General features: G+C 49.3%; 1 protein-coding gene and 1 long non-coding RNA gene across 2 annotated transcripts in view; one reads left to right on the top strand and one right to left on the bottom strand.

Moving 5' to 3' along the window:
• LDLRAD4 (low density lipoprotein receptor class A domain containing 4) overlaps positions 1-12275 on the bottom strand; it is a 304508-nt gene extending 292233 nt beyond the window's left edge. Inside the window, 1 exon segment of the mRNA XM_022551388.3 lies at positions 11849-12275. The gene's annotated coding sequence lies outside the window, so the exon portion shown is untranslated.
• A 95-nt stretch (positions 12276-12370) lies between these two features.
• On the top strand, positions 12371-16211 carry LOC111163007 (uncharacterized). Its single transcript, XR_002641659.3, has 3 exons — positions 12371-13409; positions 13975-14137; positions 14941-16211. It is a non-coding gene; the product is annotated as an uncharacterized LOC111163007 (long non-coding RNA).
• The last annotated feature ends 9744 nt before the right edge of the window (positions 16212-25955 follow it).

The following is a 25955-nucleotide window of genomic DNA, read 5'->3' on the forward strand; positions in this document are numbered from 1 at the left end:
GAACATCCGAACAACACAGGAGACAAGCGCCTGGCTCAGCAAGGAGGGGCCATCTTGCCCGCACCGTCCTTCAGGGTCAGGCCATCCCCCGAATGCCCCGTGGGCTGCTGACCCTCTGCAGTAGTTACTGATCCCACAGACTCAGTACCCCAAGGAGGGCGGAAAGCACTTCCTTCCTGCCTAAACCTTTGAGCGACACCTACCCCTCATTAGTGGTTTAGTGGGTGTCCAAGCAGGAGACCCTGCGGCCTCTGCCTCCATCACCAGCTCGGGACACACTTGGACTCGGGGAGAAACATGGCACCTCTGGGGACTGCAGACGAGAGAGAAGACTGCAGAGAAAGCGTGGCTTCCGCCTGGGGTCCAAGAAGGGGACAGGACGCATGGTGCCCATAGAAGAGGAGAACTGAGCGGAGAAGAGCTGCCGGAGGCCGAGGCACAGGGGAGGCCAGGCACCACGAGGGCTGGGGCTGCCTTATGTCACCTGAAAAGGGCCCCAACGCAGCACGAAAACTACTCTGCTAGAAGCGGAGAGACAAAACCGGCAGTAATTTGCATCCACAACTGAACAGACGGACACCAGGACAGCAGCCACGCCACGTTAGGGAAAAGAAGCCGGGGCTGAAGGACACTGGACACACTGCTGGACGTCGGCTCCACTGCGACTGCCAGGCGACACTCCAGGTTTGCCAGGACCTGCCGTAGTTTAAGTGCCACAAAGGGCCACCAGCACACCTTCCTCTAAGAACAGAGGTGAGAGCGGCCGCCCCACACACCTCGCCTCACCCCATGTCTTTTTCTGCACAACCACGGGGAAACGACTGCTCAGCACAGCCCTCAAATGGCCTTGTACTTCTGAGTCTGACTAGTGTTCTGCCCTAACCTCTCAAAATCATGCTGCCCAGGTTCCTGCCCATCCAGCAAGCTGCAAAGCCTTGTCCCTTCAAAAAACCACCCGCCGTGCAGCCTGAACGACTGCCTGCCACCTCTTCCCAGGAGGTTTTGCACATTAAGATACACTCTGATTTGAATCCCACATTCAGCAAACAGCCGCATTAGAGATCAATTACACTTCCACATACACTTCATTATTTGTTTGTTCCTTAAAGCCAAGGATCATGAAATTAGATGCTGTCTGTGAAGAGCTTTAAAAAGTTAGTGTTTTGCAAATAGAAGCCACTACTGTCACCATATGAAAGTGACAAGCCTGGCCCCCTGGTGTGAGCTGCGTGGAGCACGAACATTTTCGCATTTTGTGAAATGTGAACAAGTACCGAGTACTGGAGAGCTGAGGCCAGGACAGGGCCCCCAGGGCAAACAATCAGGTGTCCCGAGGGACCCATTTCTCTTCACCGACATGGCTGGTTGATTCCGGTTTCAGCAAAGATGGGCAGAAACTTTGCAAGAGACTCAGTCTGCCACCCTCTCTGCAGCACCACGACTGTCCCCACCGGTGACAGCGACGGCGCCTCGCCACACACACCTCCGAGTCCCACCTCTGCTCATGCTCGTCTGCAAGCCTTCTTCCTGCCTCTCCACCCTCCATCACGCAGGTCACGGTCACAGGTCAAGTGCCACTTCTTCCCAGCACCTGTGCCCCTCCCCTGAAAGCCCCCTCTACCGCCACATCAGCCCAAACCCGCTCCCGCCGCCTGTCCAGATGGGGTCTCACCAGCAAAGCTCCAGCCACAACCCACGTTCTGCTTGGGCAGGACGAGAACCAGCATTTCTCGGCCTTACAACCCAATGTACTCACTGACCTGCTCCACTGAGTAAATCATCTCACCTTCTGGACGGTCAGCTCTCGACAAATCTGTCCTGCCGGCACTGCACGTTACCAAATCGTGTCAAAATCCGCCCGGCTCCCATCGCCTGGAGACTCAGGAAAAGGGGCCACACACAGGAGCCAGGGCTGCAAAGTTGGGGGAGGGGCCATGGAGTCTGTGTCGCCAGCCCTTACACACGAACCACCGCATAGGGTTCCCTGCCCCCTCCCGCAGGGGTGCGTTAGAGCCCTAAACACAGGAGCCACATGGTCACTGTGGACCCGCGGTGCCAGCCCTCCCCACCACAGCTGCTCCCTCGCAGCAGGTCCTGAACACGCGGTCCCACTGCCAACAGTGGCCCCAACTGTTCACACACGTCCTATGAGCAAAGAAGTGTGGGCAGCACACACGGGTCATGCGTACTTGATTATAAACTACACATGTGAGGACGGAAGCAGGGCCCCGCACACACTGTACTGAGGTTTACGCCCTTGTCTGTGCCTTCTAGACCCCAGCGTGCACAGCTCTGAGAGCCCTGGACAGGGGAACCCTCTCCCTGCAAACCGGTCTCTGGCCACCTCTCAGCCCAAAGCCAGCCTCTCCCTGAAGTCTCCTAGGTTGCCCAGAGCGGACCGTGTGCTCGGACATCGCGGGGGCCCGTGGAGCAGAGGAGGAGGGGAGGGAGGGCGCGTGAGGCCGTCAGAGCTCATAGGCCCACCGGCCTTGGTCCCCCCCTCCCCCAGGTACACAATCTTTCCCGATGAACGAACGGCTCAGATGGCATTTCCCACTCTTAAACCCAGGGCTTGGCTACAAGTGCCTGTCCTCACTGCTGGCTGCTTCCTGTGCCAGACTACTTGCTCCTTGAGTCCTGGGGGAAGGAGCGGGGTCCCCGCCTCACAGACTGGGTGGGTGCTTCCCAAATGCTCCTTTGACTGGAGGCAGCCACACTTTACCGAGCTCTCACTGAGGCAGCGCTGGGGCCCTCGCTGCTGGTCTACATGAGCCTTATCTCGTTTGATCCCCTGCAAACCTAAGAGGCAGGCAAATGGCTGTTTTAGGGAAGGGCAAACTGACCTCCCCAAGGTCACAAGCCTTCCAGGGGCTTGGCTGGGCAGGGGGGCTGTGAGCCACAGACAAAAGCAACCCCCTTACAGCAAAACTTTCCTCAAAACCAGGAGGTGATGCGTATGCGCGCTATGAACAACAAATCCCCTTGGGCGACTCAGGCCCACACTACGGCCCTGATGCTGCTTCTTCTGGTGGCCAAGGACACAACGGGAGCCGTTCCCTCAGGCACATAAATGTGCCCCAATTCCTAAAATCCAGCGTATGAACCACGTTATAACAATAAAAGCGTGAACATTCACACGAAGCACTCAGTACAGAGGTCCATCAAATAACAAAATCTCCAATCCACGGAACAGCCAACTTCTTTTATCAGAAATAAACACTATGTTTTCTCTGGACTAAATTTACTACATAAGTTATATAGTTATGACTGTGTATATATATTTATTATTTTTACATTACTCTTCAGATAAAAAAAAAGTTAAATCCCAGGACCTACCTCTAGTTTGGAAGTAAAAGATTGTGGCTCTTATATTTAAATACCAGTAGGATGAAAGCTAAGTTCTGAAGGGGGCAATATTTATCTTAACGGACAAAGTCATAGAAATATAATAGTTCAACCAAGCCATCCAGCTGTAAACATTACCCAACCTTGAAATCATGCTGCATTATGTCCAGAAAGGCCCTCTGTTCCAACTGGAAGATTCCAGCATTCTATCATCCTGCTGAAGGAGCACACCAGGTTGGATTAAACCCAAGTGTGTGAGCCGCACACACACGAGCCAGCAGCAAACAACGCGGAGGGACACAAGGGGTGTCAGCAACCTATTCCATGACATCTATTCCATGACCAACTCCCTGGGAACTCCTCTGCTCGCTCCACCTCCAGGGCTTTGGCCCCGTCTGCCCTGCTAGCCACGTCCAGGGTGTGTTTGCACCTGGAAAGTGTGGTGTGGCTGCCCACATGGCCAGCAGGGGGACCAAGCAGACAAGACAACGGCCAGGGTGCTCCCCACAGGCTGTGTCTGGAGGGCCGGGGTCACTCACCCAAGCGCCAGCGCCCACCTGGGCCCCTCGGACCATACTCTCTGCTCACCAGGCCACGCCCGACAGTGCCGGGCGCTCCCAGCGTGCACCCCAGGGCATGGTAAGCACCCACACCTGCCCCAGCACCGACGCACGAAGGTGTGTGTGACCAGAACAAGCTAATTGGGGCTCAATTACCTCAAGATGCAGGTGTCATGTCTTGCTCCCTCCAGCTGTTCCCAACCTTTCAACCAAAAAGGCTGCCTTTCGAGGAAAACAAAACCAACTTTAGTTAACTGCAACGTACTGAAGATACTGAGATGGTTTTCCTTCTCTGGAGCTTCCGGAGCAGCCGGTGTGGGCGCCAACACCCTCAGGCTGGAAACAGAAGTCTGCGAAAGCATAGAGGGGACCAAGGGAGAGGCTCCCAGCAGAGGGCACCCAGGCCAGGTGTCTCCCGTCAGCCATCGAGTGAAACAGTAAGAAAATGAATTTTATGTTGGTATCCTTGGGCGAAAGGCCAGGGAAGAGTCTGATCTCAAAAAGCGATCGCTGAGAACGGAGAGGAAGGACTGCGGGAAGTGTCACACAGCTCCTCAAGCAGCTGCTGCCGAGCCACCCCTCCCCCACCTCATCCCTCCACCCGGGGCCCACGTTACCTAGCCGGTTAGGGTGAGGATGCTGGGGAAAGACCAAGCACAGTCTTTGGCCATAAAATCCCGTAATTTTATTTAAAAATGTATTATTAGACTGTTTCGTGCCCTTAACCTACCTGAGCAGGTTTAATTCCAATTTAAAATAGCACAAAGTTCTTGAGTACATTTAATTCGAATTTAAAACAGCACAAAGGTCTTATCTCCATGCTGGGAGCATCCACTAAAATCACTGCATCTGCCCACAGCAAAGCTCTAGCAACAGTAAAACTCTCTTCACCTGTGTATCCCCAGATGCCACGCCCTGATTTTCACAACAGAAGAATGGGAAGAAAAATTTAAACATACCATTTCATTGCCAAACTTGAAAAGATTTTTTTCATAACAATATTCAGCACTGGCAAGACTACAGTAACCCCCGTGTCCGTGTGCAGCGTCCCAGCCTTTCTGAGAAGCAACTGGTAATTCTGGAGGAGCCTCTAAAAGTTAGACCCACCACCTCCTCCTTGAGGAAGCTATCCAAAGGACGTAATCAGAATGTCCAGTGCAGAATTATTTATAATAGGGAAAACTGCTAACAGCCTCAGCATCCCAAAACAGGCTTAGAAAAAAAAAAACAATATAACCACAGAGTAGAATTTAATAGTCATCAGCAGTGGTATTTTTGGAGAATATTTAAATTACATGAAAATATGTTCAGGATGGAATGTTAAGTTTATAAAAAGTATACAAGTTTGATGCATGATTTTATAATTAAGTCTGGAAAGAATCTACAAAACTGTAAACAGAGGTCATCTCTAAAGGTAGTGGAATTATAGGTAATTGTAGTCATTTTTATTTTCTTGTTTCTTTTTTTTTTTTTCTCTTCGTTTCATAGTTTCCTAATTATCTTCAATAAGTATATAATCAGGAAAAAAAAGGATTTCAGAGACTAGATCCATGACACTGGTTTCAGCCAGGCCTGAAAGAATCTCCGGAATAAAGTCAGGTTCAAATACAGGGTGGAACCCGGTCTAGGGCCAACCCGGGCCCCCATATGCCTGACAGGGGGACCAGACAGGAACTCTCCCAGGCCAGTGCAGCCCCCAACGCAAAAGAGCACCCGTCCAACCCCACCCCAGGGACCAAATCAGACAGAGGCCCACCAGGCCCCACAGTGTGTGGCCACCACAATCCCCTCAGAGGGGACGGCACCACGCAGCCACTCAGGGGTGTGAAGGGGCCAGGTCCCACCTGCTGCCGTGGGAAGGTTTGCAAAGGGCTGGGGAGCCGTCCTGCAGGACCCCGGACATCCGCACCTCCTGGGGCCTCACTTCAGGCCCCATAACCTCAAACACTTAGGTCCGTCTGGGATGAACACAAGAACTGCACGCCGATACATGTGGTTGATTAATCCACGCCCCCTCAGAGTGAGACAGAGAATCTGAGAGATGTATCATCTTTTCATTTCACCCCACTTTCAGGGACTTGCTGGGTCCTGCTGAGCCGGGAGGGCCTGGGCTACCTCAGTCCAGCCCCGCAGGCCTTGGGTGCCCCTCGGAAGACAGGACCGACACCCGACAAACCTCACCCAGAGAAGACCAGCGGAGGTGGTTCCACAGAGCCCAGGACCACAGGCATCAACTCTCTGGCTGATTCCTCCTGGGAGGACGAGGTTCAACATGGACAAAACAGAGCCACCAATGGCCCAATTCTTGAAACCAAGGCTGTGAGCACAGGCAGGAGAGGCACAGAAGCAGGGTTTAGAAATGCGGGTGGGGCCCGGAGGTGGGGTGTAAATCAGAGCCATGGACAAAGGTAGGAAAGAAGGAGGAGCCCTGGGCCCTGCTTGGGACGAGGAGAGACTTGGTCTCCCTCCACCCGCCGTGAGTGGTCCCTGAGGAAGGGCCAGCCCCAGGGTCACAGCCCAGGCCCCAGCGTGACGTGGCCACCTCCACCTTTGCTCACGAGACAGCGATTCTTCACTCCGGCATTTCAGGCTTCTTGCTGCCTGTGTGCCAATGGCATGGTGGCGGTGCCCACGTCCCAGGGCTGCTGGGGGGCTTCAATCAGCTAATATAACGCTAAGGACAGCCTGGCACAGGGGCGGTGCTGCTGTCGCTCTGACCACTGCCCGGGGGAGCCCTCCCGAGCACGGCCTGGCCTTCCGCCTTTGGAACAGTGGGATTTCACTCTCGAAATTCCCTCCCAACTCTGTGCAGAGGCTGCTGGTCCCAGGGCCATGGACCGGCCACCAGAGGCCCAGTCCACTTCTGGGGAACCAAGGAGGCAGCACTGGGAGCCTGCAATCCACGACCCCAGGGATGGGGGGGCACCTTGCCACACCCCACAATATGGCTGGATAGCGGGGTGGGGGGGGTAGGATGGGATGGGGCCTTTTTGCAAATTGGACAGAGCAGGCTTACTTCTTTTTTGTTTGTTTGCGTTACGCGGGCCTCTCACTGTCGTGGCCTCTCCCGTCGCAGAGCACGGGCTCCGGACGCACAGGCTCCGTACGCGCAGGCTCAGTGGCCATGGCTCACGGGCCCAGCCGCTCCGCGGCATGTGGGATCTTCCCAGACCGGGGCACGAGCCCGCGTCCCCTGCATCGGCAGGCGGACTTCTCAACCACTGCGCCAGCAGGGAAGCCCCCAGGCTTACTTTAAAGAGAAATTCTAGGTCCATTTAGGGACCATGTCGCTCACACCCACCCAATTCCTAGCCAGTCCAGGCTCTGAATCCTGTCTGCACAGAGAAGATCCTGCGAGTCATTTGGCCAGGGCCCAACTTAGGAGGTGGCTTTGTAATACAAGCAGTGTGTCCGCCAGCAACTAGAGCAAGACCATTAAGTTCATTACACCTGTCACTCTGCCAGCTGACTATCCACACGCCAGAGATGAAAGTACACTGTGCCCAAGGAGTGTCACCCAGCCCCCTCCCAGGCAGCTCACACACTTAGGTCAGACAATTTGTTCTCAATGCCTGCACCTGCAGAAAGAACAGCAGCCAAAGTTTAGTTTCGTCGGAAGCTGGACCCTGGATGGAAGACGAGGTGCCATGTCCCCTGATGCAGAGGAGGGGAGACATGGGGATAAGGGGCCATCGAGGGGCAGGGCCACCAGGCCGGGGAAAAATACAGAGCTGCTCCCTGGATTCTGCCGCCTGCAGCCCTGGTGAAAATAAAAGCAAGAGACACACCCTTTTCGCTTCCAAAGCAAGTCACAGAATTCCAGGCAGCGCGCAGAGACCTTCCACACACCCACGTACTGCACATCCTGCATGCTCCTGGGTGCCCAAGGCCCTGCCCACCGCTCACAGCGGTAATTTATTTATCCCCGTCATGTAACGTTAGCAATCTGTCTGAAGCTTGGCAAGCACCAACTTGCACTGTCATATAAACTGTCTGACAAACTTAAAGTTTCATAAGTGCTTCTTTTTTCCAGCAGACAATAAAGCATCATAAGAAAAAAAGTTATCTCCTTTTCTGTTCCTTTTCTCTCTTCCTCTTCCAAAATAAAGGCGGGCGGGGGCGGGGCTGGGAGAGAAAGAATGAGAAAAAAAGAAAGCCAACCACAAAAGAACTCATGCAAACAGAAATGATCCCTCAGCAGGATTCTAAACCTTGAAAGTCTCAACACTTTTCCAATGCCAAGGAAATGAGTAAATGAGTGGGGGAGGGGTGGCACCCGTGTCTGTTGGTCTTGAGGGGGTGCAGAGCAAAATCTGCAAAACAAAAGTACGGTCATTAAAAATTAATAAAGGGTGTGGACAGCAGCCTCCACCCGCTTCTGCTTGTGGGGATTTGAGCCAGACACTCTGCGTCCTCATTAAGTGGTGTCTGGCAGGCTGCCGGGGGTTTTAGTGGGTTCTGGGAATGCCAATATATTAACCAGAGGACTCTTTGCAAACCCTTTAGAGTTTTTATTCTAGAAAAGTCAACCATTTGGCACAGAGCAGCCTTATTTTTGTCCGGGAAAGCGCTCTGCTGCCAATCAAGGGAGAAATTATAGCTATGTTCTTCGTAATTTCCAAGACCTATCTGGAAAACAAGCCTGGTGGAAAGAAAAGTCCTTACAAAAACAGCTTAAAAGGCCAAAGTACCATTTTTAGTGGAAATTCAAAGAAAAGCAATCCATACTCAAATCACATGGATAGGAGACAACACAAACATTATTTTCAAGTCCTCCTATGATAGAGAGAAAAACAGTATTAATGGGAAATACGAACCCAATATTTCTACAGCAATTAATAGTACAGGTGCTCACCTGTGTCCCCTAGCTGCCTAAAAATAAAGCTAATAACGCCACCAAAAAATCTCCCTAATACATGGCAGGTCTTGTGGCCTAACTTTTCAGATGGAGTCAGAAGCTACACATTGCTATTTAAAAACTGAAGATTCACTTTCCATCACACCCATGGTATAGGTCACGGTGTAACTAAGCTAACAAATCCCATGTAGGCAGAAAGTCACTTTGACATGAGAAAATACTGGCTTCCAGGAGAGTGTTCTGAGACCTAAAAAAGGAGGGGGTGGAAGCAGGGAGAGAGGGCACTGGGGACCCCGTAGCATTCCACACCGTTTACATTGAATAGCCACAAATCTATATGAAGTACGTCAAATGTTTCTAAAAATTTTCCAGGTTAACATGGAATGATCTTTTCATTTCTTTCTTCCTTCTGTATTAACTCTCACCCAAAAGAACAGACACATCACAGAGACGCCATAAGCCCAGACACAGAAGAAAGATAGGAATAAACTTGCAAAGGGCCACCAGGAAGATCTGAACAGTCACAGTTGCCAGTGTCCCTGTCCTGAGCGCTGAGTGGTTGGTTTTACGTGATGACAAAAAGCCATGACCTCCTGCCCAGACCATGGGGGTGACTGCACAGGAATCTGGACAAGCTTAGGGGTTTCTGCTGGACCACAGGCCAGGAACCGCACCCAGAGCACTAAGTCACCGTCACCTCCCTATGCTCCTGTCGAGCTGGGAGGCAACCCTCCAACAGCCCTGAGGAAAAGCCAACCACGTCCCAGGAGCTGCGGGCTGCTATGCCAGGCTGCTAAGTCAACCCACACTGCAGCCCAGGCCCAAACCGTAAACACCTCTGCAGGCGGGCGGGTCCTGCTCCCAGCGCCAGGCAAGAAAACTATTCTTAGAGCACTGTCAGCATTGGGGGGGTGGGAATAAATATTTGTCTATATACTCTGGCAAGTGGGGGCAGGAGACTTTAACTCAAACAATATGCCAACAAATGGGCACAAAATCCCTTAATAAGCAGCTGGCACTGGCTGGGTTCCTCTGCAGGACTGTGGTCATGCAAAGGGCCCCAGAGAGGATTCGAGAGACAGCCCTAATACCTGCTGGGAAAAGCCTTCTCCATCGTAAATACAAGCCTCCACAAACTAGAACCACAGCCAAGACTCTTTCAAGGGTAACAGCAGAATGTTAAGAAATTAGAGGGGGCTTTTAAAACACGGGAGGAAGGCAGCTACAAGTCCATTGCAGCAAATCCCTTACTGGCACTTACAGTCTCAGCCCTAATTCCTAACAGTGTGTTCAATGTCAATAGCAAAGTGAAGCTCTTAAAAGAATTAAGCTCTCAAAGATAATGAGGGATATACCCCCATGTTTTAAAAAGCACTTGTTTGCAAGAGCCATCAAAGAGCATCCAAGGATAGGAAACCAACTACTATAATTCAATACATGTACATGGATAATAATCAGATCTACTCCTTTGTACATGGAATGACTCAAATTTGACATGACCCTTCACTGAACATAAAGAACATGTTCAAGAGAACAGTGCAGAGTACAAGGGCAAATGTACAGGTGACAGTAAAAGCAATATAAGTCCTGGGAAGACTAAACACTCCTATGCAAATGCAGACCTGACTGGATGCAATGGCAGTTTCTCAGTGCAGATCCTCCAGGACCTGTCCTGTAACTCACACTGTCCTGCAGCTTCAGGGGAGACAGACTGGGAGAACACCCTCTTAGCTAGCCAAACAGGCGGAAGGACCATTTTAAAAGGAATCTTCCTGGTCTAGCCCCCAGGGATGCACCAACCTCCATGCCAGCCACAGGACCACATATTTCCAAGAGCCAGGGTGGCTCACCATCGCCACCCACCTCCACTGCAAGAAGCCTACTAACAGCAGCTCTGGAATCAACACGGTGCAGCTTACCTCACCTCATCCCACAACACCTACACACAGTAGGTCATCCAAAAATATTATCACCATCATAACTAACATTTAGAAAGCAGCACTGAACTACAAGCGAAGGGTCCAGGAATGCGAAGTTACCAAAAAAAAATTAGAAAGAAGGAGAAGGGAGTAGATGGGACACAGAGAAAGAGAAAAGAAGCAAGTCAGAATTATCCAATTTTAGCTAATTAAAAAAGTCTCTGGGGAAAACAAAAATTACGCTACTTTATGTGTCCACCAGCACTCAGTAATCACTCCTGCGTCTGGGTCCCAGCTCGCTACGAGTTTCCCGCTGTGCCAACCCGCGCACGCTCAGCCGGGAAGCGGCCCGACCTACCCGCCTTCTCCAGGTGCTACCCACCCCGCCGCGGTCCCCGTCGTCCTCCAGAAACCTCCGCCTCATCGGAAGCCTCCTCCTTTACCAGTTAAAAAAAAAAAAAAAGTTTAAAACCAAGGATTTGCCCTCGGGGCCAGCGCGGTGAGCTGCCCAGCACCGAGCCCAGGTCTCGGGCGACGCACTTACGGGGCGCGCCTAGCCCCCGGGGGGCCGGCGGGGGTCCCGGGAGGCGTCCTCTGCGCTGCGCCCCGCAGACCGCACAACAAAGGCAGGGCGGCTGGGCTGGGTGCTCGTCGCTTCCTGTTTATTCCGCCGTGAGGGTCACAGAAATTCTGCCCACGCCCGCTTCCTGCGGGCTCGGGGCTCAGCCTGAGGGCCAGCGGCGCCGGGACAAGCTGCTTCCCAGCCGCCGCTGGAGCCCCTGCGGCCCGCGCCCCGCTCAGCGCGCGGGGTGCCCGGGACGCGGGGTCCAGGGTCCCGCCGCTCTGCGCCTCCCTCCCCGCAAACTGTGGCAATGCCCGCACAACCTGCCCGCAGACGCCGTCCCCCGCCGCGGTGGCGCACAACCGTGCGGGGCACCGGGAAGCAGACGGTGCGGTGGGGACCGCCCTCCTGCGCCCGCCCCCGGGAGCGCCCCGGGCGCCGCCGTGCCCACCGCGACGCCGCCGGGACTCGCGGGGGTGGGGGGCGGCCCGCCGACGGCGCGGCTCGCGGACGTCCAGTTCCGGCGCCCAATCCTCCCGCTTGCGCCCCCGGTCCGCGCGGCACCGAACTTGGCCGGACGCCGGAGCTCTGGGTCGGCACTCACCTGCGGCCGCGGCTCTGTAGTGAGGCTGCCGGCGCGCGGGGCGCGGGGGGGCCGCTTTAAGGGCCGGGATCGGCCCCGGCTCCCCGCGTTCCCCGCCCCCTTCCACGCTCCCCGGACGCTCAGCCGGCCTGGCGGCGGCAGCTCCTCCCCGGTTCGCAGGAGATTCCCGGCCCGGCCGGCCGGCCGGCCCGCTGCGCCGAGCAGGGAAGCGGGAGACGGTGCCGCGGGTGCCGCCTCCGCCTCCGCGCCGTCTGCCTCGCTGTCCGCCGGCCTCTCCGCTCTCCCCATCCCCCTCCGAGCTGGACCGGCGGCGGCCGGGCGGGGGCGGGGTGGGCTGGCCGGACCCCGCGCGGGCCGCGCTGACCTCCGCGGGCCGCGGGCACCGAGCTGGGCGAGCGGGCGCCCGGGCCGCGGGACCCCCGGCTGCGCACGCGGCTCGGCTCGGCCTCGCTGGGCGCGCGCCCACCGCCGGCCGGACGGGGAACTCCATCCCGGAGCCGGGAGACGACGACGGCGGCGGGGGGGCGGGGGGGGGGTTGCGCCGCGGGCAGGCGGCCTTCTGGCACTAGCTGAGATGCACAGTAGGGCTGCAGGGCCCTTAGTGGGACGGATGAATCCTCCTACCCCCACCTAGTCAGCCCCTTCCCAGATGGGGAGTTCAGGTGGATTCTTCCCACTGCGACCCTTTCTCCTTGGAGGACCCTACATCTCTCCTAGGAAGGCCTTTGGGACTTAAACTCCACTTGAGTGCGGACAGTATACATGTTGTCTTCCAGAAGTACTAGCATTCACACTGGCCAACCTGACTGTGTTTGATAAGGGTTTGGCCACAGCATACGGGCATTTTAACCCAGCTTTATTACAGCCACCAAAATTAGACAAATTAATTGCCAAAATTAACCCCCCTGCAGACATATCAAAATATACCAGTCTGGGGTTTCAGGCAGGGTATAACAGAAGGGCAGCTAATTAAAGCAGCTAATTTTCAATGTCTCCACCTCCCCGCCAAAAGTTGACCAGCTCATGCTTCCATAATATCAGAGAAAAGAATCTTTCGAAATCTACATTAACTTATCAGTAACATTTTAGTTAGTGAAATGTTAGCTTAACTCAACTTCCTTTAAACAGTCCTCAGCTGTCCTCAGCTATGATGGTAACTGCTGTGTAGGATTTGATCAGTGCTCATAGGTGATACAATATTAACTACCATTTATTGTGCCAGGCCCTGTGCTAGGAATTTTACGGAGATTATCTAATTCAATCCTCAGGACAACTGTGGCAGCTAGTCTTCCCCATTACACAGATGAGAAAGTTGAGGCTGTGAAAGATTAACTTGTCTCCAGACCACAAAATCCCGAACTGGCTATGCACAGTGCGGGAGCTGAACCATACTGCCACCTACAGCCGCGCTGACATCCCTCCTGCACAGCTCAGCCCAGCTCCCAGGGAGTCCCAGGCCCCAGGCAAATGAGGAGTGTCTACAGCAGTGGGACAGCTTTGAATCTGACCTCCGCGGAAAACTTCTTTAAATGAGAAGTGAGCTAATCAGTGCTTAATACAGGTAATCTGAATCTTGACAAGCATCTACTTGCTAGCCTATATTTAATGTGCCAACTAACAGCAGCTATGGGGTTGGAGAAACTGTTTTCTTGCCCTCTTGAGGTCAACAGAGAAATGGCATTTTCCTTCTAAACCTGAAACTGCCCATGGACAGTGGAGAAAATGTTTTTTCCAAGAACAGGAAACAATTTGTTCTTCTATTTCACTTGGGCATCATTTCCTTGCGTACGATTTAACTCTCTTAAATTGAGACCCGAATTTTACATCTTAGCCTCAGCTTTACCATTTATGATGAATCTTAATTCATTCTGCATTCCCATTTCTTGCTGTCTTCCCTAATTTATAACTAGAAAGTGCAGGTCTCTGTTTGTATTTCTGGAAAACAGCTATGGGAGGAACGCTGTCCTCATATGTGTTCTGCATTTCAGCTGCCCCCTCCCACAGCCCTGCACACACACAGACTCGCCACAGCAGTGGCAGAGCCAGAGGCGTCTGGATGCACGTTTGCTCTCTGTAAAATCCGCCAGCTCACCTGACCGTTAGTAACCTCTTGTGTTCATGCCAAGGGCCCAGGCGGAGGCCAGGAGAGCAGCACTTGCTTCTGCTCCGAAGAGTGGAGCACATGTGTCCGTGGCGGCCAGAACTGCACCTGCTGCTTAGGAAGGGCCCCAGAGAGATCGGGGAAATGAATGGAACCTCGTATTGTGATGGACAAGAAATAATATTGAGGTAAAATATCACTAAACTGGGTGGAAATCAACTGAAAATGGTTTCAAGGAGTGGGATGTGAGAAACATTCTTTCTCAGTATAAATTCACTGCAGTTTACCTGGTGTCCATTAAATCCCGACTGTACTTAGTCTACAGAAGAAGGTCGGTCATCCAAGGAGACAAAAATACAAGGGTAACCATGAGCAAATGTTGAAAGATTCTGAGGGCCCCAACTGACCGCAAGATAAATGTGAATCGGAGAATATAATTCGGTTATTTGGATCTCATGTATAACATTTGGATGGGACTTAAGCTATCCAAAAAAGATCCACCCTACTCGTTGTACCTTTTAAATTAATAAGAAATGGAGAAGGAGTGAGAGATGCTTGCATTGAGGGTAATTCTGCTGGGGAAGCGAAACCCCATCCAGATAAATACACGGGACGGGACACGGATGAGCTCAGCTCCAGGAGGGAGGCCTCTGTCCCGTGTGTCTCAGCCGTGTCACGGGCACATTTTGTTGTGTTGTCTGCACCATCAAACTGTCTCAGTGTCCAATCTGTAAACTGTAGATAACAATTCCCTCCTCACCTGATCTGCTGTGAGATTGGCCATGTCCGCATTTCCATGCAAATACCCCCTCTAGGATCTGGCTGCCCCCACTGCTCCAGGACCCACAAACCTCACTCCCCCCTCTATGAGTGTAGATTTTAAATCACCAAAGACAGAAAGGAAAATATTTTGCAGGCGACTTCTGCTTTCAGCCTTGCTGCAATACTCTCCTTGGGCCAAACAAAAAACATCTGTTCTCTCTCTTTGTAGGGGGAGCGGGTATAGGAAAAGGAAGAATACGGCAAGTAAAAGATGTAAACAATCACCTCGAAGACTGTCCATCCAGATGCACTTAGGTGTGGCTGCTACGCATCAGTTATCAAAAATGATGGAACAACTCCTGAGCGATGAACATTATTTTCAAACCACCTGCAGATAGTAAAGTGTAGTGAAGTTTCCTTGGTCTGTTAAAGCCACAAGAGTTCACAGCTTCTGCCTCCTCTGGTGCCGTGGTGACCCCCACCCGCTTCCCCCATGTCCAGCAGAGCCCCTCAGGGCTGGCTGGTCCCTTGCTGAGTTTGGGGCCGGCTCTCCGTTGCAGTGACCAGCAGCTGGGTAGAAGGTGGCTGCTGCAGCCCCCACCCTAGCACACTGCCTTCTGACACACGGTCAGTCAGCGGGGTACAAATGGTCAGTGAGTTCAGTGTTCAGCACAGAACCTGGCCCAAAATGTCCTCAGTTAACTGTCAGCTTCCTTCACCCTTTCTCATCCTTGCCAGCAGGGACAGGCTCTCCGGTGACTTTGTACTGGGTCAACTTAGCCACGGGGGTCCGTGCTCCCCGGAATTCCCTTCCTTGGGGTTGCAAGTGTTGAAATAAATTTCTAGGCTGAAGATGGAGACACTCATGCCTGGGGTGACCTGTCAGCACACCAAAACGTAGATGACTTTCATGTCCTACAAGCACTCGTTTGACCAGAAATGCAGGGCATCCAGCCAGCCGTCCCCAGATGCACTACTAGCTCTGGGCCTCCTCACCCCAAACAAGGCGGGCTCTGCAGCCCCCACTGATTGCGTGCTTCCTCTTTGTCTCTTCTTCGTTCTCTATTCTTTATCCTGTGAGAGCTTCTTGCCTTCTGCCCCATTTTGCAATTTAAAAGGTCCACTTCATAAAACATTAAAGTTTGTATTACCTGAATTGTCCTCTTTAGTCTTTTACTAAGGCAGGTTAGGGATGCCATAGAGAAAGTTGTGGGCGACGCGGAAGGAGGGGTTGAGCAGTGGCCAGGACCTGCCAGGAACGCAGGGCGCCAGGCACCAAGCAGCCTGCACACCCCTGACCTGCTCTCCCTGTATCCCCTCGTCCCCTTGTCTTGGGTCAGGGGTGCGTTCACAGCCTCATGGCAAAGGACTCCAGCACCTTCTGCCAGTCGCCTGTGTCCTTTAGGCTGAAGGGACAAAAGACAGACAGGGTTTGTTTGCTCTGTGGGCCCAAGTGGTGCTGTGAGTGCCCGTCTATCCCTGCCCCCCCTTCACAGCCAGTTTTCCTGCCCACCTGCCAGTCCTACCAGGCCCTGATTCAGTGCCCTTCCGTGCGCTGCTCACTACCACTACTGCCTGTAGTAAGTACCGACTCCGTGTCACTTACAAATGTTCTGCTTTTGTGATCCAACCCTGACCGACACAGAATCGTGGGCCAGGGTATCTCCCCGTCTCAGCCAGAGATCAACTGTTTGTGGAGAACATAACCCCCAATCTAGCTTCTTTAAGGAAAGGTGTCCCCCCAAAACAGTCAAACTATTTGAAAGGTACTTTACAAAAGAAGGTATGAAATAGCCAGTAAACACGTGAAAAGGTACCATCTCATTAGGGAAATGTAAATTAAAACCATAATGAAAGGTTTTAAATGACTGCAAAGTTTAATCCAAGGAGACTGATTAACAGGAAACAAAAATAAATTAATCTCTCCTTCTGACCTTTCAGGTGTCAGTAAACTGATTGGAAAGGTTCTTCGGCAAACTTCCTCACGTTCCCGTAATCACTGGGCATGAGCAGCTGCCCTTCTGAAGCAGTCCTAAAATTCATCTTAGTCCTATAAATACTCAGGACAGGGTGAATTGTAGGCTGAGAGGTTCATATTTCAATGGCTGACAGCATATTATTTACAGTATATCAAAGTATCAGTGTGAAATCAAAGTAGAATTTGGGAATTCTGGTAAGAGTCTTTGTTGTACAAGAGGAAGAAATAGGTCCATTATGTTAAAATAATTCTGTGCCGATGCCATCTGTTGAGCACAGAGGCACCCCGACCAGAAGTTACATACTTATTTCATCCTTAAAGCAAACCTTGGATCTCACGTATATTAAATGATGTGTCAAATCACATGACCACCACGTCCAGGGAGCTGGGCCCCGGTCCTTCTGCCACACCATGGTTGGAAGACAGCCATCCACAGTGGCTGCCCATCCTGGCATCTCCAACGCTGGGGTATCACTTTTCCCTCACACACACACATGTAGCATAATGTTATTGGAAGAAAAAGCAGTTAAAACCAATAAAATAACTTGCTGCTGAAATCACTGTGGATGCTTCAGTATTGGTCATTCACAACGAGCAGTGTCTGATTCCAGATCGGGGCCAGGAGCAGGAACATCTTCTGAGCCCATCATTTTAGAGCCCGGGCTGCAAGTCCAGTCCCTCCAGAGTCATTTGCCCTCACCACCACCCCTTCCCCATCCTCACCTCCTAGAGTCAGGCATGGACAGGGCCTGGCGACTGCAGACGGAGCAAGGAGCCCATGGCAGAGGATCTGAAGCATCCCCCACCCTGGGGTCGTCCCCACCTCCCTCCCCATCACCCCTCCCCTCATAACCACCACAACTGCCATATACTTTCCCTCCGCTGTGTCAAGGGGGAAAGTCTGAAGACCAACAATAATAATAAAGATACCTAGGCTGTAGGAGTATCAGTTTTTCCATCCAGCAAACTTCGTGACTGCCTCCTATGAGCAGAAGTCAAATCCTCAAAACATGTGTCACTTGACCTCCATTATTTTAAAGGATAAAAGTAGGAAGATTTCACCTAAAGATTTCAAATTTCTGCTTCTCCGGAGACATGCGAAGACCTAGCTCCTCAGCCTTTCATTCCCAGTGGCGGCAGGGCCAGAGCTGACTGCTGCTGCCCTGTGGGTGGGGTTCCCCACCTCCCAGTCTCCTGCCCGGTTTTAAACAAGGGAGTGATGTGCAATGATTCAGGTTTTATTTTTCTGAGTTTTAAAAGTTTCCCCTGGCTGGACTGTGGACTTAGTTTGGATGGAAACTCAGGTGGCTACATCCAGAATCCGAGTGCTCCTCAGCAGCAACCCCCATCTCCCTTGTCCAAGCCACCGACTCTCCCACCAGCGGCCCTGAACCTCCCCCTCCTCTCTGTGCTCAGTCCCCATGGGCAGCCTGACCAGGCCATACCAGGAGCTCCGGGGGCTCCCATCTCCTGGGACCCAACCCAAAGTCCTGCCCCCAGCCCCTAAGAAGAATATGGGACAGCATTAAGCAAACCACTTATGCATAATGGGAGTATCAGAAAGAGTGGAAAATATTTGAAGAAATAAAGAGCTGAAAATTTCCAAATGTATTTAAAAAACAACACTAAACACCCAGGAAACTCAACAAACTCCAAGTAGGATAAGCTCAAAGAGATCCACAAACTGACACATTATAGCAAGAATGCTGAAAGTCAAAAACAAGGAGAAAATATTGAAAGCAGCCAGAGAAAAGCGACTCTTCACTTACAAGGGAGCCCCAATGAGATCGACAGCTAACTTATCAGCAGAAACAATGGAGGCCAGAGGAAGTGAGATAACATAGTCAAAGGGCTCAAAAGGAAAACTGTCAACCAAGAATTCTATGTCCAGCAAAGCTATCCTTCAGAACTGATGATGAAATAGGACATTTCCAGATAAACAAAAACTGAGAGAATTTGTTGCAGCTGACCCACCTTACAAGAAACAATAAAAGAATTTCTTCAGACTAAAAGCAAGTGACCCCAGACAGAAATTCAAACCCACAATGTGACTAAACCTTGAAAACATTATGTCAAATGGAAAAAGCCTGACACAAAAGGTCACATATTGCATGATGCTGTTTTAAAACGTATCCAAAGTAGTTAAATTCATGGAAACAGAAAGCATGTTGGTAGTTTCCAGGAGCTGAGGGAAGGGGAGAAGAGTAACTGCTTAGTAAGTAGTGTTTTCTTCTGGAAAGATGAAAATAGTTTGGAACTAGATAGAGGTAACGGTTGCACAACACTGTGAATGTGCCAAATGCCACTAAATTGTTCCCTTTAAAATGGCCAATCTTATGTTATGTACATTTCATCTCAACAAGAAAATTGAAGCAAAATTTTTAAAAAGTAGAGAAAAAAACACAGAGATGAACATGATGAAAATACGAAGGAAAAAAGAAAGGAGATCCAATCTATAGATTACAAGTTTAAGAAAGAAAACTCATCATTGTTTAAAAAAACTCATTTCTCTGGGATTTTTAAAATGTAAGTTCACTTTTTAATTTAATATTTCAGACATACCAAAAAATATAGAGAATATAATAAGGGCATATGTACTGTCACATGGCCATGTTTGTTTCAGAGCTTTTTCTTGAGAAATGAAATGTACAACCTCCCTTTGACCCCTCTTATTCGAGGCCTCTTCCTCCCTTCCTAGAGACAACTCTTAGCCTGAAGGTAATTGTCAACAGTTATGAAGAATTTGAAATTTTACCCCATTTGTAAGCTGATACTATCGCCTGTTACAGTTTCTTGGATGCTGGCAGAAGGCATGCGACTCCAGGGTCAGAGACAAGGGACCATTCATTGCCCACAGCAATAGCAGTATTAGCATTTTTGCACCAATATTCTGAGCCCCAATTCTCACAGGGCCATGCCAAGAGGGCCAGATGGCACCTGCCAGCACAGTGGGCTGTGTTACAGGAGAGGAGCTGAAGGAGACACATCTCTGTCTGGCAAGTCTGTTACCTACATGAACATCCTTCTAAAGATAGTGCAGAACACAAGGCAGGCAGGGCCTCGCATGCAAGATGTGCTGACATGTAGAAGGTCAGAGAACTGTCTCTGGACATCGGTCCATTCCTCTCCATCCAGGTTTTTATACCTATGCTGCATATAAACATATTCTGAAACTATATACATGCTTATATGGCTTTGTATGTTTCTAAACTTTATATAAATGCTATCATAGTGTACATTTGACCTTTTCACTCATTTACGCGGTCAAAATTTATTCAAGTTGCGCTTCCCTGGTGGCGCAGTGGTTGAGAGTCCGCCTGCCGATGCAGGGGACACGGGTTCGTGCCCCGGTCCGGGAAGATCCCACATGCTGTGGAGCAGCTAGGCCCGTGAGCCATGGCCGCTGAGCCTGTGCGTCTGGAGCCTGTGCTCCGCAATGGGAGAGGCCACAACAGTGAGAGGCCCGTGTACTGCAAAAAAAAAAAAAAAAAAAAAATTCAAGTTGACACATCGTTTTAGTTCATTTAACTGGTAATAGTATTTCACTACGTGAATAGAGCACATTCTTCTTGATGACATTTAAGAGTTGCCATTTTTTTCCACTCTTACTCCATTACTACAATCAACATCCTTGCTACTGTCTCTTTGCACACAGGTGGGAGACTTCTTAGTGTTTAGACACTCAGTATATAGACATTTAGAATGGGATTTCTGGGTCTTAAGTTATGTTCATCTTCAATTTTTGGTTGCTTTTTTCTAAGCACAACCTTGATGAAATTACATTTTTAGTGGCCATCTGTGTGCCTTCCTACCGGCAGCCCCATCTCCTTTTTGGATATTCTTTCATCATGCCTGCTGCTGGAGATCTTCCCCTCCCACCCCATTCACCATGGGGGCGACACTTACCCCAGATGAGGCAAATCAGATGCTCCCATGGGGCTTACATGTGGGTTTAAGGAAGTGGACACAACTGGATGTCCAGTTCATCACAGAAGGGGCAGGTCTGCTGGGCCCCAGCTGTGTTCCCTGTGCCCAGGCCTCCTGTCTGTGTCCAAGCCTAGTTCTGGCTCCACCATCGAGAACATGCACCAATAAATCCCCGCTGTGTTGAGTGCGGTGTGGAGTCCTGTTGCTGGCAAATGAGAACTCTGGTTGATTGATTCTGGGGAAAGCAGAGAGGTAAGGAGGGAAAAAGAAAGAGGAAGAGTGAGGAGCAAGAGGAGAGAGGAGGAGAATCAACACAACTTTTGCTTTTTTTTTTATTCAGAGAGCAAACTTTGCCAAGTAAGCAAGAAAAACGTCTCTTCAGCACTATTAGAAAAGCTTTACTGGCAAAGTTTTAAAACATGTAAAGGGATAATAAAAACAAAGCAATTACAATGTACTGCCTACCAAATAGGCCATGTAGCTTATTTTGCAAAAAGAAGATTGTTGCCTCTGGTTATGAGTTTTTTCCCCCAAATATCAATACTATAATACTTTTTACATAAAACTTAATAACTTTTTCCTTTGTTTCCTAATGTAAATTGCTTATTTGACTCCATTAGTAAATAGAGAGAGATTTTTGGTTAAAAAAAAGTACCTTAACGTGTTCTATAAAAAGGAACTAAATGATGTGAGGGAATAGCAGAAAGAGGCTTTTTCCTTATAGAAACCAAGATTGCTGCATAACAAAGTACCGTAAAACATTATTTTGTGCACATTTGTGTGGGCCAGGAATCTGGGGAGCACTCAGCCAGGATGACCCAGGTGCAAGATAGTTTCTTGCTCACCTGTTGGCACTGCAGGGCCTGTGGCCTCTCTCTCCCGACAGGGCTCTTAACCTCCACAGCTTCTCACAGTAGGATGTTTTCAGGATACTGTATTTGCATCTCTTACGTGGTATTAACATACATACATATATGTATATGTATACATACGTATAGCTATATGTAATGGTGCTTTCATTTTTATAAAATAGACTCCCAAAGGTTGATTGCTGGGTGAAAGGATTTTAATTTTTAGTGGGTATTTGTAGATTACATCCCCCAAAAGTTTTAGCAGTTGCATTCCTACCAGCAAAGTAAGGATATTTCTTATTCGTTTTAATTTTTGTCAATTTGATGAGTTTAAAAAAATGCTATTTATTACTATAATTAGCATTTCCCATACCAATTTCCAGCAATTCACTCACCAGCAATGTAGGGATGCATGACACATTTTAATTTTCAATCTCATGGATTAAAAAAAAAGAGTATTTCATTCTTGCTTTCATTTGCATTTTCTCAACCAATTTTCAGATGTCTAGTAGCCATCTAAAATTATCATTCTGTGAAATGTCTATTTATGTTCTTTTATCCACATTTCTATTGGATTGCCTTTCCCTACCAATTTATAGGATTTCTAGCACTCGGGGTGCTAGAAATAAAGTGTTGTTAAACGTCTTTGCCCAACATATGGTTTGTCTCTTGTCTTTATTTATGGTGTCTTTTTGCTGTTCAATATGTTAAACTTGTGTGTTAAAATACATCTGTTAGGAAGATAGAAAAGCCCTGGAGATGGATGGCGGTGATGGCTGCACGACAATGTGAATGTGCTTAATGCCACTGAATTGTACACTTAAAAACGGTAAGATGGTAAATTTTATGTTGTGCATATTTTACAACAATTAAAAGAAATTTATCTGACTTTCCCTTATAACTTCTGGGTTTCCTTTCCTGCTTAGGAAGTTCACTCCCATCCAAAGTTACAGACATATAAAATCTAATATAGTTTAATCTTATAGGTTTTACATTAAAATTTTCAATCCATCTGGAATTTACTTGTACATATGGTATGAGGTAGTGGTATTCCAGCTGTTTGTCAATTATACCATTTTGATATTTCTCTTTATTTCCATTACTACATCTATTTTCTGGCTTTATTTTTATGTAATAACTAGAAATTGCTGTTTTTCTACCAAAGTCAACAAGTTATTTTCTCTGAGCAGACTATGAGATTTCTATAATTGATAGGACTTCTAATCACTCTTCTTAGGGAAATAAACAAACACATACATACATAAATTAAATCATGCCCAGTGAAGTTATCCTTTAGATAATTAACTTGCACTCTTCTAAACAGATGATGAAGAGTATTTTCCTTAAAGTCTGCACTTACGTAACCAAAATGAAGTTGTATTTTGCCAATTAATCAGTATGAATGATAAAAAATGAGTGTTGAGTCTTGGATTATTTACTTTCACTAACTTACAACAGATCAATTTTTATATTGTATATACAACATAATCACTCTTGAATATTAACCTCATGTTTTAATTTTCTTCATTTCATAGTTTAACAGAACAAGATTAGAATTAAAATAATACAACTGTAGGCGTGTGGCCACGGCACACGTGTCCCATGTCTCTTTCCAGGGGCGCTACTGCCAATGAGCTAAGACTGCTTTGGGCATTTTCAGTGGAGAAGGATGGAAATATGGATTTTTAAAAAATCATGAGTGCAAGCTAATATTTCTGATTTAAATTTAACTTCAAAGGGACTTAATATCTTGACTTATCTTTGAATTATAACATCACATTTGTCTTCTACTAAAAACCTTGGTTGCTAACAACCTCAATCTATTTGCTTTATCCTGATATGTATGTGTATATATAGAAATTTTAAAATATACTTAAATAAACCTATAAAATACAGAAATACATATTTATGTTATATATTTTATATAAAATATAAAAATGGGCTCTCTTCATGTCCAGTGACTTCGGTGTAGAAACAGGCAACCCTCTTAGTGGCTTTAACATCGACATTAAATAACAAAGGGGAAAGCAAACTTGTAGTGGGACCGAGTGACCCCAAGTGAACAGAAGGCACAGGACTGGTTAACCCTCCTCCTCCCAGAGGCAGGGCAGGTGCGGGCGGCAGCCCTACAGGTGAGGCTGACAGGAAACCTTCAGACCTCAGACCCGCTGGCACCTACTCCACAAAGGCCCCCTGGGGGACCGGCCCTGCTTCCTGGACACCAAACTGAAACACACGTCACAGCAAAGCCGAGGAGGAGCATCTGCTGAGAGGCCGTGACACCTGTAAGGACCTCGAGGGTCTCCATGCCTGAGCTTCTTCAGAAGGAAAGGTAGAACTTTACTGTGAGGTGTCATTTCAAAACCTTTTGAGAAAGACTACTGTCAATACCCTAATTAATAAGTGACATTCCATTAAGTTTACTGAATATTAGCAGAAAAAGTGATGTTTGGATTTTTAAATCTCTTATTAAATTCCTTTGTTACGTTTACCTCTTTAAAACATTTTTTATTACAAAAATAGTTAATAGTTGAACCTGGTGGGAAGTGGAGACAGGCTAGTGGAAGGCAGGCCTCCTCCCGCCTCAGGGCAGGGTTGTGAGGACAGAGCCCAGGGGGCCCGGGCGTCACCCTCTGCCTGCCACTCCCAGAGCCATCTGCCGTCCACATTTGGTGTCCACAGGAAGGTGGGTCCCCTCCACAGGGGTCTCCTCAGGGCTCAGCTGCAGGGGACCCCAAGAAAGCGGCCTTGAGTAGGTCCACCCTCTTTGCTGGAGGCTCCCAAAAGAAGCAGAGGAAGGGTGGCTCCTGGCAGCCACCCGCTGCACCTGCCTAGGTGGGCTCTGCCCACAGAGTCAGAGCCAGCGCACATCAGACCAGACGCAATTACTCACTTACTAGAGTAGGAAAAGTTAGTTTGCTAACGTTGTTTTGGCAAGGATGTAGAAAAACAGGTAGGAGACAAGTCAGCAATGTCCACTCAAATCATACTGCCCCTGCCCTGCCTTCCACCCGCTGTCCATGCTGCAGTGCTTTACCCGACAGGTGTCCTTGGAAATACATGAAGTGACAGCTGCAGATGGAGAGTCTGTGTCACTGTTTGCAGCAGAAAGACTGAAATGGCCAATGTGTCCATTAAGACTCCCAGTTTGTCATTTATCTTTTGATTTTGGTTATGCTTTTTCCACCCAGAAAATTTTAATTTGTAAGTCGTTGAGTTGATCTCTTTCTTATGTGACTGTCAGTTTTTATTCCAAAATTAGAAATTAATAACTGATATTGTTTTCCATATTTTCTCCTGGGACTTTTATACTTTCATTGTTAACCTATGATTCACCCGGAAGCTAATCTGGGATAACCCATCTTTTCCCCACTGAGGTGCCACTTTTACCTTGCACTGAATTTCTGTTATGTATTTGGGGCTTTCGGATCCATCCTGCACATGCTAGTCTCACCCGGCTACTTGCAGTCCTGTCGTTAGTAAGATCTCAAGGGGTATTCATGCTACAGAGGAGCACCCGGCAGCAATGTGGACACGTTACCCCCTGCCCAAAGCTGCTGTAATCTCCAGTGAGATTTTAAAGTTTTCTTCACGTAAATTTTACATTTCTTTATACGTTTATTCATAGGGGTTTTATTTTTTCCATTACTATTTTCTTATATAGAAAAACTGTTGATTTTTGTGTGTCAGTTACGTAATCCAGTCACATTACCGAATTCTTTTTATGGTCTTTAAAGGAAACCCTCTTGGAATCCCAGGTCGACAATTACATCACTGTCCTGTGCGTTTAACCTCCTCCCTGTCTACCTCACTGGCCGCTGGGCAGCCCCCAGGGCCATGCCTCATACAGCAGTGGGCTGAGCAGTCCCAGCCTGCTCCTGACCAGCCCTTCCAGTGTTTCTCCATTCGCACAACCTGCTTTTGACTTGAGATATAAAAACATTATTGTGTGAAGCAACCTGTCATCCATTTGTAAGATAGTATATTATCCATATGCTCTTGATATTTCCAAGGAAATACTTAGACACAGAAGCTCAGTGGATGCATCCACTTGTTCAAAGCATGAACCCTCTCCCTCACACCCCCATACTTTACCCACTGAGGCTTCAGAGGTGAACCGCCTTCGGCATAGGTGCCCATCAGTCGGCTGGGCACCTTCCCCGAGCACCTGGAAGGCAGGTAGGGAAGGTGCCCCATGGAGGGGCAGTGCTGGGAGGTGCCCCTCCCCCTACCAAGAAGGACAGGCCTGTGGAAGCACAAGGGAGGGAGGACCAGGCCAAGGAGGAGGATCCGAGCTGGCCCGGCTCTGGTGGCACACGGGCCTCCCCTGAGTTTAGGAAGATGGCTCCAGAGAAGCTGACGCAGAGTCGCCCTCGTGCCCGAAAGCACAAGGGCAATGGTGGCAGCTGTGGGTGGCGCCCTGGCATCTGGCATGGCGGGGTCTGCGTTGTGCCTGCTGGCCTCACAGCTCTCAGGGAGCAAGTCTCA

The sequence above is a fragment of the Delphinapterus leucas genome, chromosome 14 (genome assembly GCF_059928025.1).
Source record: "Delphinapterus leucas isolate spDelLeu-1000000601 "Yukka" chromosome 14, BTC_Dleu_Yukka2, whole genome shotgun sequence".
Lineage (NCBI taxonomy): Eukaryota > Metazoa > Chordata > Mammalia > Artiodactyla > Monodontidae > Delphinapterus > Delphinapterus leucas.